The sequence below is a fragment of the Stegostoma tigrinum genome, chromosome 11, assembly GCF_030684315.1.
Source record: "Stegostoma tigrinum isolate sSteTig4 chromosome 11, sSteTig4.hap1, whole genome shotgun sequence".
NCBI classification, from domain to species: Eukaryota; Metazoa; Chordata; class Chondrichthyes; order Orectolobiformes; family Stegostomatidae; genus Stegostoma; species Stegostoma tigrinum.
The window spans coordinates 3,251,052-3,265,767 of NC_081364.1; the positions used below are offsets into that span (position 1 = coordinate 3,251,052).

At 47.5% G+C, this 14,716-nt stretch overlaps 1 long non-coding RNA gene across 1 annotated transcript; it reads left to right on the plus strand.

The window, feature by feature from the left end:
* The first annotated feature begins 5,528 nt into the window (after positions 1 to 5,528).
* LOC125460506 (uncharacterized) lies at positions 5,529 to 14,382 on the plus strand. The gene is made up of 3 exons (XR_007249271.2): positions 5,529 to 5,950; positions 12,470 to 12,614; positions 12,827 to 14,382. It is a non-coding gene; the product is annotated as an uncharacterized LOC125460506 (long non-coding RNA).
* The last annotated feature ends 334 nt before the right edge of the window (positions 14,383 to 14,716 follow it).

Below are 14,716 nucleotides of genomic sequence, written 5' to 3' on the forward strand. Positions count from 1 at the left end.
CTGGGTCTGCGGCTGGTGGTGAGGGAACCAACAAGAGGGAAGAACATACTTGACCTCATCCTCACCAATTTACCAGCTGCAGATGTATCTGTCCATGACAGTATCAGTGAGAGTGACCATCGCACAGTCCTTGTGGAGATAAAGTCCCACCTTCACATTGAGAACAACCTCCATTGTGTTCTGTGGCACTATCGCCGTGCTAAATGGGGCAGACTTCACACAGATCCAGCAACTCAAGGCTGGGAATCCATGAGGCGCTGTGCTCCACCAACAGCAGCAGAATTACACTCCAACGCAGTCTGTAACTTCATGGCCCGGCACATCCCCCACTCAACCATTACCATCAAGCCAGGGGATCAACCTGGTGATCAATTCAGCTGCTTCATCAATGACCTTCCCTCCATCATAAGGTCAGAAGTGGGGATGTTCCCTGATGATTGCACAATGTTCAGCTCCATTCAGGGATCCTCAGATACTGAAGCAGTCCGTGTTCACATGCAACAAGATCTGGACAATACCCATGCTTAGGCTGACAAGTGGCAAGTAACAATTGCTCCACACAATAGCCAGGCTATGACCATCACCAATAAGAGACAATCTAACCACTGACCCTTGACTTTCAATGGTGTTACCATCACTGAACCCTCCACAATCAACATTCTAAGGGTTCTAATGACCTGAATCTCAGCTGGACTCAACACATAAACAGAGTGGGTACAAAAGCATGTCAAAGGCGAGGGATACTGTGAGGAATAACTCCCCTCCTAACTCCTCATAGCCTGTCCATCACTGATAAGGCACAAGTCAGGAGTGTGATGGAATACTCCCCACTTGCCTGGATGGGTGCAGCCCCAACAACACTCAAGAAGCTCAACACCATCCAGGACAAAGCAGCCGCTTGATTGGTACCACATCCACAAACATCCCACTCCCTCCACCACCGACACTCAGTCGCAGCAGTGTGTACTGTCTACAAGATGCACCGCAGAAATTCACCAAAGATCCTCAGACAGCACCTTCCAAACCCACGACCACTTCCATCTCAAAGGATAAGGGAAGCAGATACATGGGAACATCGCAGCCCCCCTGCAAGTTCCCCTCCAAGCCACTCCCCATCCTGACTCGGAAATATATCGCTGTTCCTTCACTGTTGTTGGGTCAAAATCTGGGAATTTCCTCCGTAAGGGTGATGATCTGGGGGTCCCGGTGTTGGACTGGGGTGGCCAAAGGCAGAAGACACACCACACCAGGTTATAGCCCTACAGAAAAAAAATCAAAAGTTGCTGGAAAAGCTCAGCAGGACTGGCAGCATCAGTAAAGAGAAATCAGAGTTAATGCTGTGTTCTGTTTCTGAGGAAGGGTCACTTGACCCGAAACGTTAACTCTAATTTCTCTTCACAGACGCTGCCCGATCTGCTGAGCTTTTCCAGCAACTTATGTTTTCGAACAAAAACAGAAGTTGCTGGAAAAGCCCAGCAGGTCTGGCAGCGTCTGTGAAGGGAAAAACAGAGTTAATATTTTGGGTCAAGAACCGGCTGTGAGGAAGGGTCACTGGGCCTGAAACGTTAACTCTGTTTTTACCTTCACAGATGCTGTTAGATCTGCTGAGCTTTTCCAGCAACTTCTATTTTTGTTCCAGAGTTACAGCATCCGCGGTTCTTTCGCTGTTTATTATAGCCCAACAGGTTTATTTGAAATCACAAGCTTTCGGATTGCTGCTCCTTGGTCAGGTGGAAACAGTGATTTCGCCTGACCAAGGAGCAGCGTTCTGAAAGCTTGTACTTTTAAATAAACCTGTTGGGCTATGACCTGGCATTGTGTGATTCTGACTGTCCTCCCTGGTGACATTGTGGGTCACCTACAACACACGGACTGCAGCACTTCAAGGGCGACCAGGGAGGAGCAACAAATGCTGTTCCCAACCAGAAGCACCCACATACCAAGAATGAATAATAAAAACAGTACACACCAGGGCATTATGTAAGCTGAATGCTGAAGTGTTGGCCTGCCTGCCTGTGATAGTACTTTGTCAAATCTGAAATCCTGCAATCACGCTACATGCTCAAACTCTGTCATGTTGACCAGGGCAGATTTTTAACAATGATTAGCGAGTGAGCAATGACGCATTATGCCTTATTTAACAGGTTCAATCCAGCATTGTCTCTGAGCCTGACCATATATCAATATTCCATAACCTTCAGTGTCAATTAGTGTCTTAAAGAATTAATGCAATCCTGAAATTACTACTGAACATTCATTCAAACAGTTAGCTAGAACCGATGGACAGAATTAGGGCCGAACACTGACTGTGTTTATGCAATATTTGTTGTTCCATTATTGTCCGTGACAGAGCTTCGAACCATGGAGAAGATGAGGGAATGTCAGGTTATTGTTCAGTGTCTGTTTATTACAGCCACCGACTCACAATCCACCTTCCCGACCCAGCCACCGTTCTCAGATGTTAGTGACTCTTTCTAGTCCAGGCTGCCAGGACCAGCCCCTTTCTCTCCCAGGACAGGGACAGCACGGGGTTATATACAGAGTAAAGCTCCCTCCACACTGTCCCCCATCAAACACTCCCAGTACAGGGACAGCATGGGGTTAGATACAGAGTAAAGACTCCCCACATTGTCCTAATGATGTGCATTAACCTCACTTTGCCAATGTTTATTGGGACCTGCATCCTTAGCTGGACATGACGAATGTTGTGGCTATCACTTGAAGTAGAGCAGGTAAATATTATCCCTCAGCCAGCATCAATAAAATTATTCTTCACCACACCAGATTTTATTTGGATCCTGCTGTGCAGGTATTGGATGCCACATTGGGCAGGTGATGGCCTAGTGGTATTATTGCTGGCTTGACAATCCTGAGACCCAAATAATGGTCTGTGGACCCGGGTTCGAATCCTGACATGGCAGTTGATGGAATTTGAATTCAATAAAATATCCGGAAGTAAGAATCTAACGATAGCCGCGAATCCATTGTCGATTGTCGGGAAAAACCCATCTGGGTCACTCGTGTCCTTTAGGGAAGGAAACTGCCATCCTCACCTGGTCTGGCCTATATGTGACTCCTGACCCACAGCAATAGGATTAACTCTTCACTGCCCTCTGGGCAATTAGGGATGGGGCAATAAATGCTGCCTGGCCAGCAATGCCCTCATCCTGTGAATGAATAAAGTAAAGGAAATTTAATGCATTGCATCATCCTGCACTCCAAAAGCATTTATCATTGTTGGGACATTTTGAGGTTATGAGAGATGGCATTTCAGGAGTCGAGATGGTGGGATGGGAATAGTGGGTGCTGTAAACCAGACGGCCAGACCGAGTCACTCCCCTGGCGCTTGGGTCTTTGAATGAATCTGGAAAGTGTCGTGAGAGCCGTTGGCCACTGTCGGTTTTCCAAACTCACCTGGTTCCATTCTGGAGGGATTTGCCCGCTCTTGTTATCTGGACTGGTCTGCATGTGACTCCCGTCCGACAGCGAACATACTGCAGAGGCCGGAACTGTTCACTGAAATGTGAAGCTGCTGGAGAAACTCAGCCCCCGTGACCTGCCACTGATATGGTGAAGATCTGTTGAGTTTCTCCAGCAATTTCTCTCCTTATCCCATGTCAATGTGGCCGATCCTTCAGTGCCCTCTGAAATGCCTGAGCAGAGGGGGTAAAACCAGAAGGGGGTAATAAAACCCTCGCTTTGCCAGCGATGCCCAAAGAAGGGAAACAGCCGAATGAAAATGTCACAAGTGATAGAAAATGCTATTTTTTTCCCTGAAAGAGCAAAACGGTTAGCGCAAAAGTCAGCAAAGTTGAATTCCTTTCCAAGCACCATGAGAAGCCATCTATTACCTGTCCTAGCAATTTGTGGGGTCTTTTATACGCACTCGTGAGAGAAAGCTCAGAAAGGAGGTATCTGTGCCAACATGGGCATACATTAACAGCTAAATGCATTGAAGGCTGCAAAACCCGAATTCTGGCTCAGTGCCTGGAGGTAGTCACTGGGAAGGTGCCAGGACAGGTGGGGACCACACCCCTTGGGTGAGTCAGCACACAAAGCAACTAACTGGCTCACAATAGCAATGCCTCCCATTGTCCCTCAAGCACTGCCTCGCTTGCTTGTTGATCATTAACAATATCGCAGCAAACATACAACCAGAATACAAAGCGATGAGATCAGATGAAAGTGACAGCACTGACGTGCCTCGGGTATGGCTTTCCCTCCAGCCCGCACGCGTCAGCAAATTCACAGACAGCTGCATGAACCAGCCCAGGGAGCAGGTTGGAGTCAGGTTCCTTCAGATGTTTACAACATTCCAACCAGGTCTGCAGGTACCAATTTCCTTTTCGAATGCAGGCGATGCTATAAGGCATAACGAGGGCAAATAACATATGCACAGAAAGCTCACACTAACAGCAATGGGATAACTACAAAACTGTGAGACTGCTTTTTGTCAAAGGTATTATATTGGTCCCCAGACAGCTTTGCTGCTCCTCTTTGACTATTAATTGTTGGATATTTGACATCTTTCAGAAAGGGCAGGCAATCTCAAACTTAAAAAAAAAGCAACATTTGCTCAGTACTGACCCTCCGACAGTGCCCACTCCCTCAGCACTGACCCTCCGACAGTGCGGCACTCCCTTAGCACTGACCCTCCGACAGTGCGGCACTCCCTCAGTACTGACCCTCCGACAGTGCGGCGCTCCCTCAGCACTGACCCTCCGACAGTGCAGCACTCCCTCAGTACTGACCCTCCGACAGTGCGGCGCTCCCTCAGCACTGACCCTCCGACAGTGCGGCACTCCCTCAGCACTGACCCTGTGACAGTGCGGCACTCCCTCAGCACTGACCCTCTGACACTGCGGCGCTCCCTCAGCACTGACCCTTCGACAGTGCGGCGCTCCCTCAGCAGTGACCCTCCGATGGTGCTGCGCTCCCTCAGCACTGGACCTCTGAAAGTGCGGGACTCCCTCAGCACTGACCCTGTGACAGTGCGGCGCTCCCTCAACACTGACCCTCCGACAGTGCAGCTCTCCCTCAGCACTGGCCCTCTGACAGTGCGGCACTCCGTCAACACTGACCCTCCGACAGTGCAGCTCTCCCTCAGTACCGACAATGTTGAAGGCGTGGGGACAAATGTCGACCATTCAGCCCATCGAATCTGCTCCGCTATGAAATGAGATCATGGCTGATCCGATAATCCTCAAGTCAAGCTTCCTACTTTTTCCTCCATAACGCTCAATTCCATTGCTGGGTAAAAGCCTGCCTGTCACTACATTGTATATACTTAACGATCCAGCCACGACAGCCCTATGTAATCGCCAATTGCACAGTCACACTCCCTTATCTCTGTCTTAAATGAGTGATCCCCCCGATACTGAGATGATGCCCCCTGGCCCAAGACGGTCCCACATGGGGAAACAACAGTTCTGCATTGGTGCTTCAAATGCATTGTCTCAATTGAGCAACATGGGACTCGGAGACAAGAAAAAGATAGAGAAACCTGACTCCAAAAAAGTCTATTCAATTGTATTTATTTGCAGCAGTTTTGGAAACTTTTAGCAAAGTTATGCAATGGAAATGTCAGTGAGTCAGTAACTGGCAGCTGAAGAGCACAGGAAGAAAACAACAAAAAGCACAAGCTGCAACATGCGTGTCTCAGAGTGATGTTCCTGAAATGTTCGATATCAATGGCACGATGAAAGAGAAACCATCAAGAAACAACATGTTGAGCTTATTAGTGACACACCCCCAAACCTGGAACACACAACACAACTTAATCTATACTGATTCTGAGAGGCCGCCGCACTCTTGGAAGGTCAACGCTGAGGGAGCGCCACGATGTCGCAGGGTCAGTGCTGAGGGAGTGCCGCGATGTCGGAGGGTCAGTGCTGAGGGAGTGCCGCACTGTCGGAGGGTCAGTGCTGAGGGAGTGCCGCACTGTCGGAAGGTCAGTGCTGAGGGAGAGCCGCACTGTCGAAGGGTCAGTGCTGAGGGAGTGCCGCACTGTGGGAGGGTCAGTGCTGAGGGAGTGCCGCACTGTGGGAGGGTCAGTGCTGAGGGAGTGCCACACTGTGGGAGGGTCAGTGCTGAGGGAGTGCCGCACTGTCGGAGGGTCAGTGCTGAGGGAGTGCCACACTGTGGGAGGGTCAGTGCTGAGGGAGTGCCGCACTGTCGGAGGGTCAGTGCTGTGGGAGTGCCGCAATGTTGGAGGGTCAGTACTGAGGGAGCGCCGCACTGTCGGAGGGTCAGTGCTGAGGGAGTGCCACACTGTCGGAGGGTCAGTGCTGAGGGAGTGCCGCACTGTCTGAGGGTCAGTACTGAGGGAGAGCCGCACTGTCGGATGGTCAGTGCTGAGGGAGCGCCGCACTGTCGGAGGGTCAGTGCTGAGGGAGTGCCGCACTGTCGGAGGGTCAGTGCTGTGGGAGTGCCACATTTTCCAGCAGATTTTTTGCTTCTCCCGAAGAGGCCGATGAGATCCCAGCATTAGGCCTCAACTGCAAAACTCTAATTTTATGTCTCACTCTACCCTTGCTTTTTATCTCCAAGTATGAATTCGCCCATTCTGTCAAACAAATCTGAATGACCGAATTGCTTCGTGGGAAAGTAGGAACACATGAAGTATATGAAATCGGTCATGCAGTGAGTCTGTCTGCGTTGAACTCAGTCATAAAAAGGAGAGGATCACCTTGATGGGAGTGTACTATAAGGTCCCCGGCAGTCAGAGGGAAATTGAGGAGCAAATATGTTGGGAGACATCAGATAAACTTTGGCACACGTGCCAATAAATAAATCAAATAAATAAATATTTGCAAGGTTTGTGAAAGTTTGTAAACAGAGGGAATTTTAATTTTCCGGACATAGCCTGGGATTGCCATTGTGTTAAGGGTCTGGATGGTGAGGAATGTATAAAATTTGCTCAAGAAAATTTTCTTTATCAATGTGTAAATGCTCCTATAAGAAGAGGAGCAAAACTTGAACTTCTCTTGGGACATAAGGCAGGGCAGGTAACTGAGGGGTCGAGGAGTTGCCCTACTTGGCCAGTGTTTGTAATTCTATTTGTTTTAATATAGTTATGGAAAAGGATAGGCCTTGTATAAAAATTAAAGCTCATAATTGGAGTAAGACAAATTTAAGTTCCAAGAGTTAATTCTGTTTGCAGGTGAAGAGGCGACTGGCAAGTGAGAGACTTTCGAAAGTGAGGTAACGAGAGTTCAGAGGCATTATGTTCCAGTTAGAGTGAAGGTTAAGACTGTTAAGATTAGGGAGCAATAGATGAATAAAGATATTGAGGCTCTGGTCAAGAATAAGAATGAGGCATGTGTTAGGTGTGGGCAACTGGGATCAAGTGAATCTCTTGAAGAGTATAGGTGTGTAGGGACATTGATAAGAGGGCAAATAGGGGGCATAGCCTTGGGAGATAAGGTTAAAGATAATCCAAAGAGATTCTACAAGAATTTTAGGAACAAAAGAGCCACTAAGGAGAGAATAGGGTCCCTTAAAGATCAACAAGGCCGTCTATGTGTGGAACCACAGGGGATGGGAGAGATATTAAATGAATATTTCACATCAGTTTTTTGCTGCAGAGAAAGAAATGGAGGGTAGGGAAATCAGGAAGTAAATATTGAAGTCTTAAAAACAGTCCACATTATGGAAAAGAGAAGTGCTGGAGGTCTTAAAAAAAAACGCAAAAAAAAATCCCCAGGACCTGATCAAATGAATCCCAGGATGTTGTGGGAAGCTGAGGAAGAAATTACAGGACACCCAACAGAGATATTTGTATCATTTACAGCCAAAGGTGAGGTGCTGGAGGAATGGAGGGTGGCTGATGTTGTGCCGTTATTTAAGAAAGGCCGTAAGGAGAAGTATAGGAACTGTAGACTGACATCAGCGATTGGTAAGTTGTTGGAGGGGATTATGAGAGATAGGATTTACATGTGTTTGGACAGGCAAGGACTGAGTAGGGATAGTCAGCGTGACTTTGTGCTTGGGAAATCGTGTCTCACTAACTTGATTGAGTTTTGAAAGGATGTAATCAAACAGATGGATAAGGGCAAAGCGGTAGATGTGCCTACATGGACTTTAGCAAAGCTTTCGACAACGTTCTCCATGGTAGGCTAATCAGCAAAATTAGATCACATGGGGTTTCAGGGAGCGCTGCCAATTGGATAGAAAATTGGCTTGATGATAGGAGACAAAGGGTTATGGTGAAAGGTCGCTTTTCAGGCTGGAAGCCAGCAATTTCGCACAGGGATCGGTCCTGGGTCCTCTTTGTTTGACATTTATATAAATGACTTGGATGAAAATCTGGGAGACACAGTTAGTAATTTTGTGGATGGCACCAACATTGGTGCTATAGCAGACAGTGAAGAAAGTTTTCTAAGGTTACAAAGGGATCTTGATCACTTGGGCCAATGAGCTGAGGAGCAGCTGTTAGAGTTACTTTAGATAAATGTGAGGCGCTGCATTTTGGAAAGGCTAATCAGGGCAGGACTTACACACTTAATGGTAAGATCCTGGGGAATGTTGCTGAACAAAGAGACCTTGAGGTTCATGTACATAGTTCTTTGAAACTTGCGTCACAGGTGGACAGGGTGGTTAAGAAGGTGTTTAGCACGCTTGCCTTCATTGCTCAGACCTTTGGAGTTGGGTGATGAGGTTGTCCAGGACGTTGGTGAGGCCTCTGCTGGAGCACTGAAAGCAATTCTGATTGCCCTGCCACAGGGAGAGGATTATTAAACTGGAGAGGATTCAGGAGACTGGAGGGTTTCAGTTATAACAAGAGGCTGGGATTTTTTTTTACTGGAGCATAGGACGTTCAGTGGTGACCTTATCAAGGTTTATAAAATGATGATGGGCATGGTTCAGGTGGCTAACAAAGGCCTTTTCCCTAGGGACGGGGTGTTCAGAGCCAGAGGGCGCATTTTTGAGATGAAAGGGACCTGAGCGGCAACATTTTCATACGGAAGGTGGTAAATGCAGGTACAGCTGTAACATTCAAAAGACATTTGGGCAGGTACATGAATAGGAAAGGTTAAGCAGGATATGGGCCCGGCGCGGGCAAATGGGACTAGTTTAGATGGGAATCTTAGTCAGTATAGACATGTTGCACTGACAGGCTGCTTCCATGCTGTATATCTTCATGACTCTATAACTCTGGTTCCACAATACATGGGATAAAAATAACACCATGTGTTGAGTGGCTGTTGTACGCCCCAAAAAACAGAGCAAGGGACAGCACGACTTGCTGAGCTCCAACCAGTCCTCTGTTTAATCTCTCTGAGTCATTGTTAGTTTTAATTCCAGGCTAATGAAGACAACTAGGAGGGAATGTAGAAGGTTAAAGGGGTGGCCCGATGAAAGTTTTCAAGATATTAGCAGGAAAGGATAACCTGTTTCTATTGATTGGTGGTTCTAGAATTAGGGGGAATAATCTGAGAAATAGGACCGGACCGTTCAGGAGAGATGTTCGTTCGCACTTCGACACACAAATGGTGAGAGAGGTTTGCAAATCTCTCCCACAAATGGCAGTAGATGCTGGATCAGTTGTTAATTTTAAATCTGAAATAGATAAATTTTTGTTCAGCAAATGTATTAAGGGATATGTACCAAAGGCAGGCCTATGGAAGGGAGTTGATAGTCTAATGGTATAATTATTGGGTTGTTAATCCAGAAACCCTGGCGATAATCTTCGAACCTGGTTTCGAATCCCACCATGGCAGTTGGTGATGTTTGGATTCAAATAAAAATCTGGAATTAAGAGTCTAATGATGACCATCAATCAATTGTTGGAGGAAAAGCACATCTGGGTCACTAATGTCCTTTAAGGAAGGAAACTGCCATCCTTACCTGGTCTGGCCTACACGTGACTCCAGACCCACAGCAATGTGGTTGACCATTAACTGCCCCCTGGGCAATAAACACTGCCCTAGCAAGCAACACCCTCACCCTGTGAATGAATAAAATAAAACTTCCTGTTTCCTATTGGAAGGGGCAGTAGCCAGTGGACACAGATTGAAAATAATTGATGAAAGAACCAGAGGAAAATGTGGAGACAGTTTCTCACGAAAGGAACTGTAGAAGTCTGAAACAGAGAACCTGAAGTGGCGGCAGAATCAAGATTCCATTCAAAATCTGAAAGAAGAACTGAACGTGTGAAAAGAGAGAAAGATGGCAGGGCCTTGGAGAAGGAGCAGCAGAGTGTGATTCATAAGACCATAAGACATAGGAGTGGAAGTAAGGCCATTCAGCCCATCAAGTCCACTCCGCCATTTAAATCATGGCTGATGGGCATTTCAACGCCACTTCCCTGCGCACTCCCTGTAGCCCTTGATTCCTTTTGAGATCAAGAATTTGTCGATCTCTGCCTTGAAGGCATCCAACGTCCCGGCCTCCACTGCACTCCGTGGCAATGAATTCCACAAGCCCACCACTCTCTGGCTGAAGAAATCTCTCCTCATTTCAGTTTTAAATTTATCCCCTCTAATTTTAAGGCTGTGCCCACAGGTCCTAGTCTCGCTGCCTAATGGAAACAACTTCCTAGCGTCAAACTGGCAGCTCTTTCAAACCAAGGTGGGCTGAATGGCCTCTTGTTTGATGATGTGGGAGAAAGAGAGGAATTATGTCTGTGCATGTGTGTGTGAGAGAAAAAGCAGAGTACAACTAATAAATTACAGATGAACTAGTCTGCAGGTGCAGCAGGTAACAAGAACGGCAAATGGAGCTTTGGCATTCGCTGCTGAAGGAATGGGGTTTAAACTTAGGGAAGTCTCGCTGGAAATGTATAAGGTATTAGTGCAACTGCATCTGAAGCATTGCAGACAGCTTTGGTCTCCTTAGTTGGCAACTGATGTAGCTGTATCGGGGCCAGTACAGAGGAGGGTCACCAGGTTGTCTCCAGGGATGAGGGGTCTGCATGATGAGGGGACTTTGAGCAGTTTACGCCCATATTCTCTGGGTTTAGAACATCGAGAGGAGATCCCATTGAGGTCCATAAGATGCTAAAGGGGATTGACAAAGCTAAACACAGAAAGGATGTTCCCTCATGTGGGGCGATCTAGAGTAGGAGTTCATGGTTTAAGGATATTGGGTCGCAGATTTAAAGGGCCATGAATCTGTGGAATTCACTCTCCCAGAGCGTGGTGGATGCTGGGACTTTGAGGAAATTTAAGGAGGAGATAGACAGCTGTTTAATCAGTGATGGGGTGAAAGGTTATGGAGAGTGGGCAGGAAAGCGGAGTTGAGGCCAAGGTGAGACCAGCCATGATAGTATTGAATGGTAGAGCAGGCATCAGGGGCTGAATGCCCTCTTCCACTCCAGGTTCTGATGTCCTATCCAGATGACTCATGGCTGGAGTCAGTAAGTATTTCTTCAGACAAAGGGTAGGGTAAATTTGGAACTGAAATCCCCTTCACCCAACACCACACATCTCCCAACCACCAAAAGACTAAACTGGCAAGGCCTAGAGACTACTGTTCATCGCAAAAGCTGAGGTTGATTGATTTTAGTTGGTTTGTTGAGTAAAGGTTAAGGGTTACAGACTAAGGTAGATATCAAGAGTAAAAATACAGACGTAACTAAATAGAAGAGCAGCGTTGATGGGCAGAGTGGCCTCCTACTGTTGGTATGATCCTATTTCAAGTATTCAGGGTTTTCAATCACACTGACACCGATTGTGAAGGCCTACAGCTTGTCTGGAAAGTGCTAGAATCACAGAGAATGACATCATGGATGGAGCCTATTTGGTTTATTGATTCTGCACCAACTGTTTCCAGGAGCTACCCTGTTGGCTGTCTGCCAGCTGACCCATCCCTAATTGCCCTTGAGAAGGTGGTGATGAGCTGCCTTCCTGATCTTGGGGTGTAAGGGCATTTAATTTCAATGTGGCACTGAGGGCACGGTGGCCCCCATGCAGTTGCTGTGCAGCCCCAGGTCCAGCAGAATAATCGGTATCTGCTGGATTTCAGTGGGGACCAGTAGCCCATCACTCAAGCCGTTATTAATTCAGTGGCTATGAGAGACAGGTCCTAGGGACCTTGACATCTCTCTCCAGGTGCCCCATTCTTTGGAGAGCTGAGGGAGAGTGAGGAGGAGTGATACAGAGTCTCCCGGGGATTGTCACCTCTGGGCACTCCCACCACATGACCCTTTGCAATGCCGCAGACCAAAGGCCCTCTGTCACGTACAAGGAACCCAACGCCAATGGCACAAGCTCTCTAGACCCCCCGACCATCAGAGAAACGTTGTCACTGAGATAAGGCACTGAGATAAGGCGCTGAGCGGTCAGCAGGAATCCTGCTCAGCAGCTGCTGTTCTTGTGACCACATGAAATCGAAGGAGGAGAGGAAAGATTCGTCAATTCTGATTGGAAGTGGGGAAAATTGGACAACAATTTGCACTTTCTGTACATCATGACATTTGATGCTTATGGTTTATTTAAAGCTGTTTTTTAATCTTTATCTTTGTCAGCTACCATGAGTCCTAGTGATTAGCCCTGACATTCAAACGTGGATCATCTCATCCTGAGCCAAAATCCTGGGACTCCCTCCCCAGGGACTGCAGCTGTTCAAGAAGGCAGCTCATCACCACCTTCTCAAGGGGCAACTAGAGGCAGGTAATAAATGCTGGGCCCAGACAGAGACATCCATGTGTCATGTACACAATAAAAACAAAACTGTGCAGCTATGTCAAGAGGACTGCCATCTGCAACTTTGTTATCTCGATTCTCCAGCATCTGCAGTTCCCATTATTTCTGTAAAGTTGTGTCTTGTGTTTGGTGCAGACTGTCATTATCTCTGATAGATGTGCGTTTTTATTCATTGACAGGATGGGGGTGTCACTGGCTGGGCCAGTATTTATTGCCTATCGCTGATTGTGCAGAGGGCAGTCGAGGGAGCCATTGATGAGGGTCTGGAGCCACATGTAAACCAGTCTGGTGCTTCCTAAAGGACGTTAGAGGACCAGTCGGCACTTACCTCAATGACGGATTCATGATTTCTTTCGGAGTCCAGGTTCCACCATCTGCCATAGCAAGATGCAAGCCTTCTTTCCCAGAACATTAAAAGCCCGTCAATATTACCACTAGTCTATCACCCCTCGTTGTGAGTGGTCTTTTCAAACTAAGGTCTGGGGCATACACTTACAGAGCCCATATAAACATCCAGAAGTCCCCGCTGACACTCTGACCAGGAACCTGAACAATGGGTTACTGCAGCGAAAACAACGTTATAGGAGCAGAGTTTGGCCATTCAGCCCATCAAGTCTGCTCCACAATGTCATTGACAATCTGAGACAAACAAAGTCTTATAAAGTTTAAGGGAACTAAGCATTCCCTCGATGACAGGAATGCCTTCAGGCCAGAGTTGGCTATTCCTTCGGAGGGCCTACAATTGTTCATACAAAGACATTTGTTCACAAGTCTAGCTGTCACCATTTCCTCTCAGGCCTCTCAGTCTTGCCTTGGCCTTGCTCCGGATCCCTCGGCACCACTGTCAGTCTTCCCTCTTTCCTTATCTGAGGAGACAGGGGGCAGGCCACCGTCTCCCCATCTAAGGGGAGGTGATGGCCTAGTGGTATTATCGCTGGACTGTTAATCCAGAGACCCAGATAATATTCTGGACCCAGGTTCGCATCCTGCCATGGCAGGTGGTAGAATCTGAGATCAGATAAAATATCTGCAATTAAGAGTCTAACGATGACCATGAATCCAGCGTTGATTGTCGGGAAAAACCCATCTGGTTCACTAATGCCCTTCAGGGAAGGAAACTGCCACGCTTACCTGGTCTGGCCTACATGTGACTCCAGACCCACAGCAATGTGGGTGACTCTCGGCTGCCCTCGGGGCAATAAATGCTGACCTGGCCAGTGAATAAAGGAAGCCCTGACTCTGTCAGTGAGTGAGGGGCTGTGCATGGTCCTGGAAGCAGTCACTATCCTGGAGGTCCTGCCCGTGAGGACTGGAGTTCTCCTCCTGGGGAACAGATGGTCATCTTCGGGAGACAAATTGTCTGATCACTGATAGAGCCAGCGGACGCTTGGGCAGGATTTGCAAATGACTTTAGCCTGGCAGGGTGTTCTTATTGCCCAGGGTGGTGGTCTTGCCCCAGTGGCTTTTTACTTTAGCAGAGGCTTTCGGCCCAGCTTTCCAGTGGGGCCGTTTTGTCATGGTGCTCTTCATCTTTTGACCAGCCTCCCACGAAACCAGGAGCCATTAAATGGTCCATGATGAACTTTTGTCTTAAATTTACTTTTTATTGTTACTTATGAGTTTTGTTTATGACTTCTGTCATTGATATGGGTGCCATGGTAGGGCAGATTACATCACTTTTCATTGTATTTTCCTTGTAAAATTACACATAACAATAAAGTCTAATTTCTAATTATGTAGCAGCTTGTTATCAGTATGGGGGGGTTCTTGGCGCAGAGGGTTTGCACTGGGGTCATTAGCTGTGCCTTCTTGAGGTGACTCCATTACTCCCGAAGATGCATGAGGGACAAACATCAGGAACTGGGGAGTCATGTGCAACGTGAGGGTCATGGCAGCTCCAGGATCAGTGGCCTCACACCATGGCCACAATAAGGTGATATTAATCTGGCTTGATGATGCCAGGGTGGCTCAAACACCACATGCAGCCAGTCAACAGCTCCTTGCACCTGAGGGAACCCGTCCTTCCCTCTGTGTTTCTGTGTGAGCACTCAGTTTCTCATTGTTAGGTT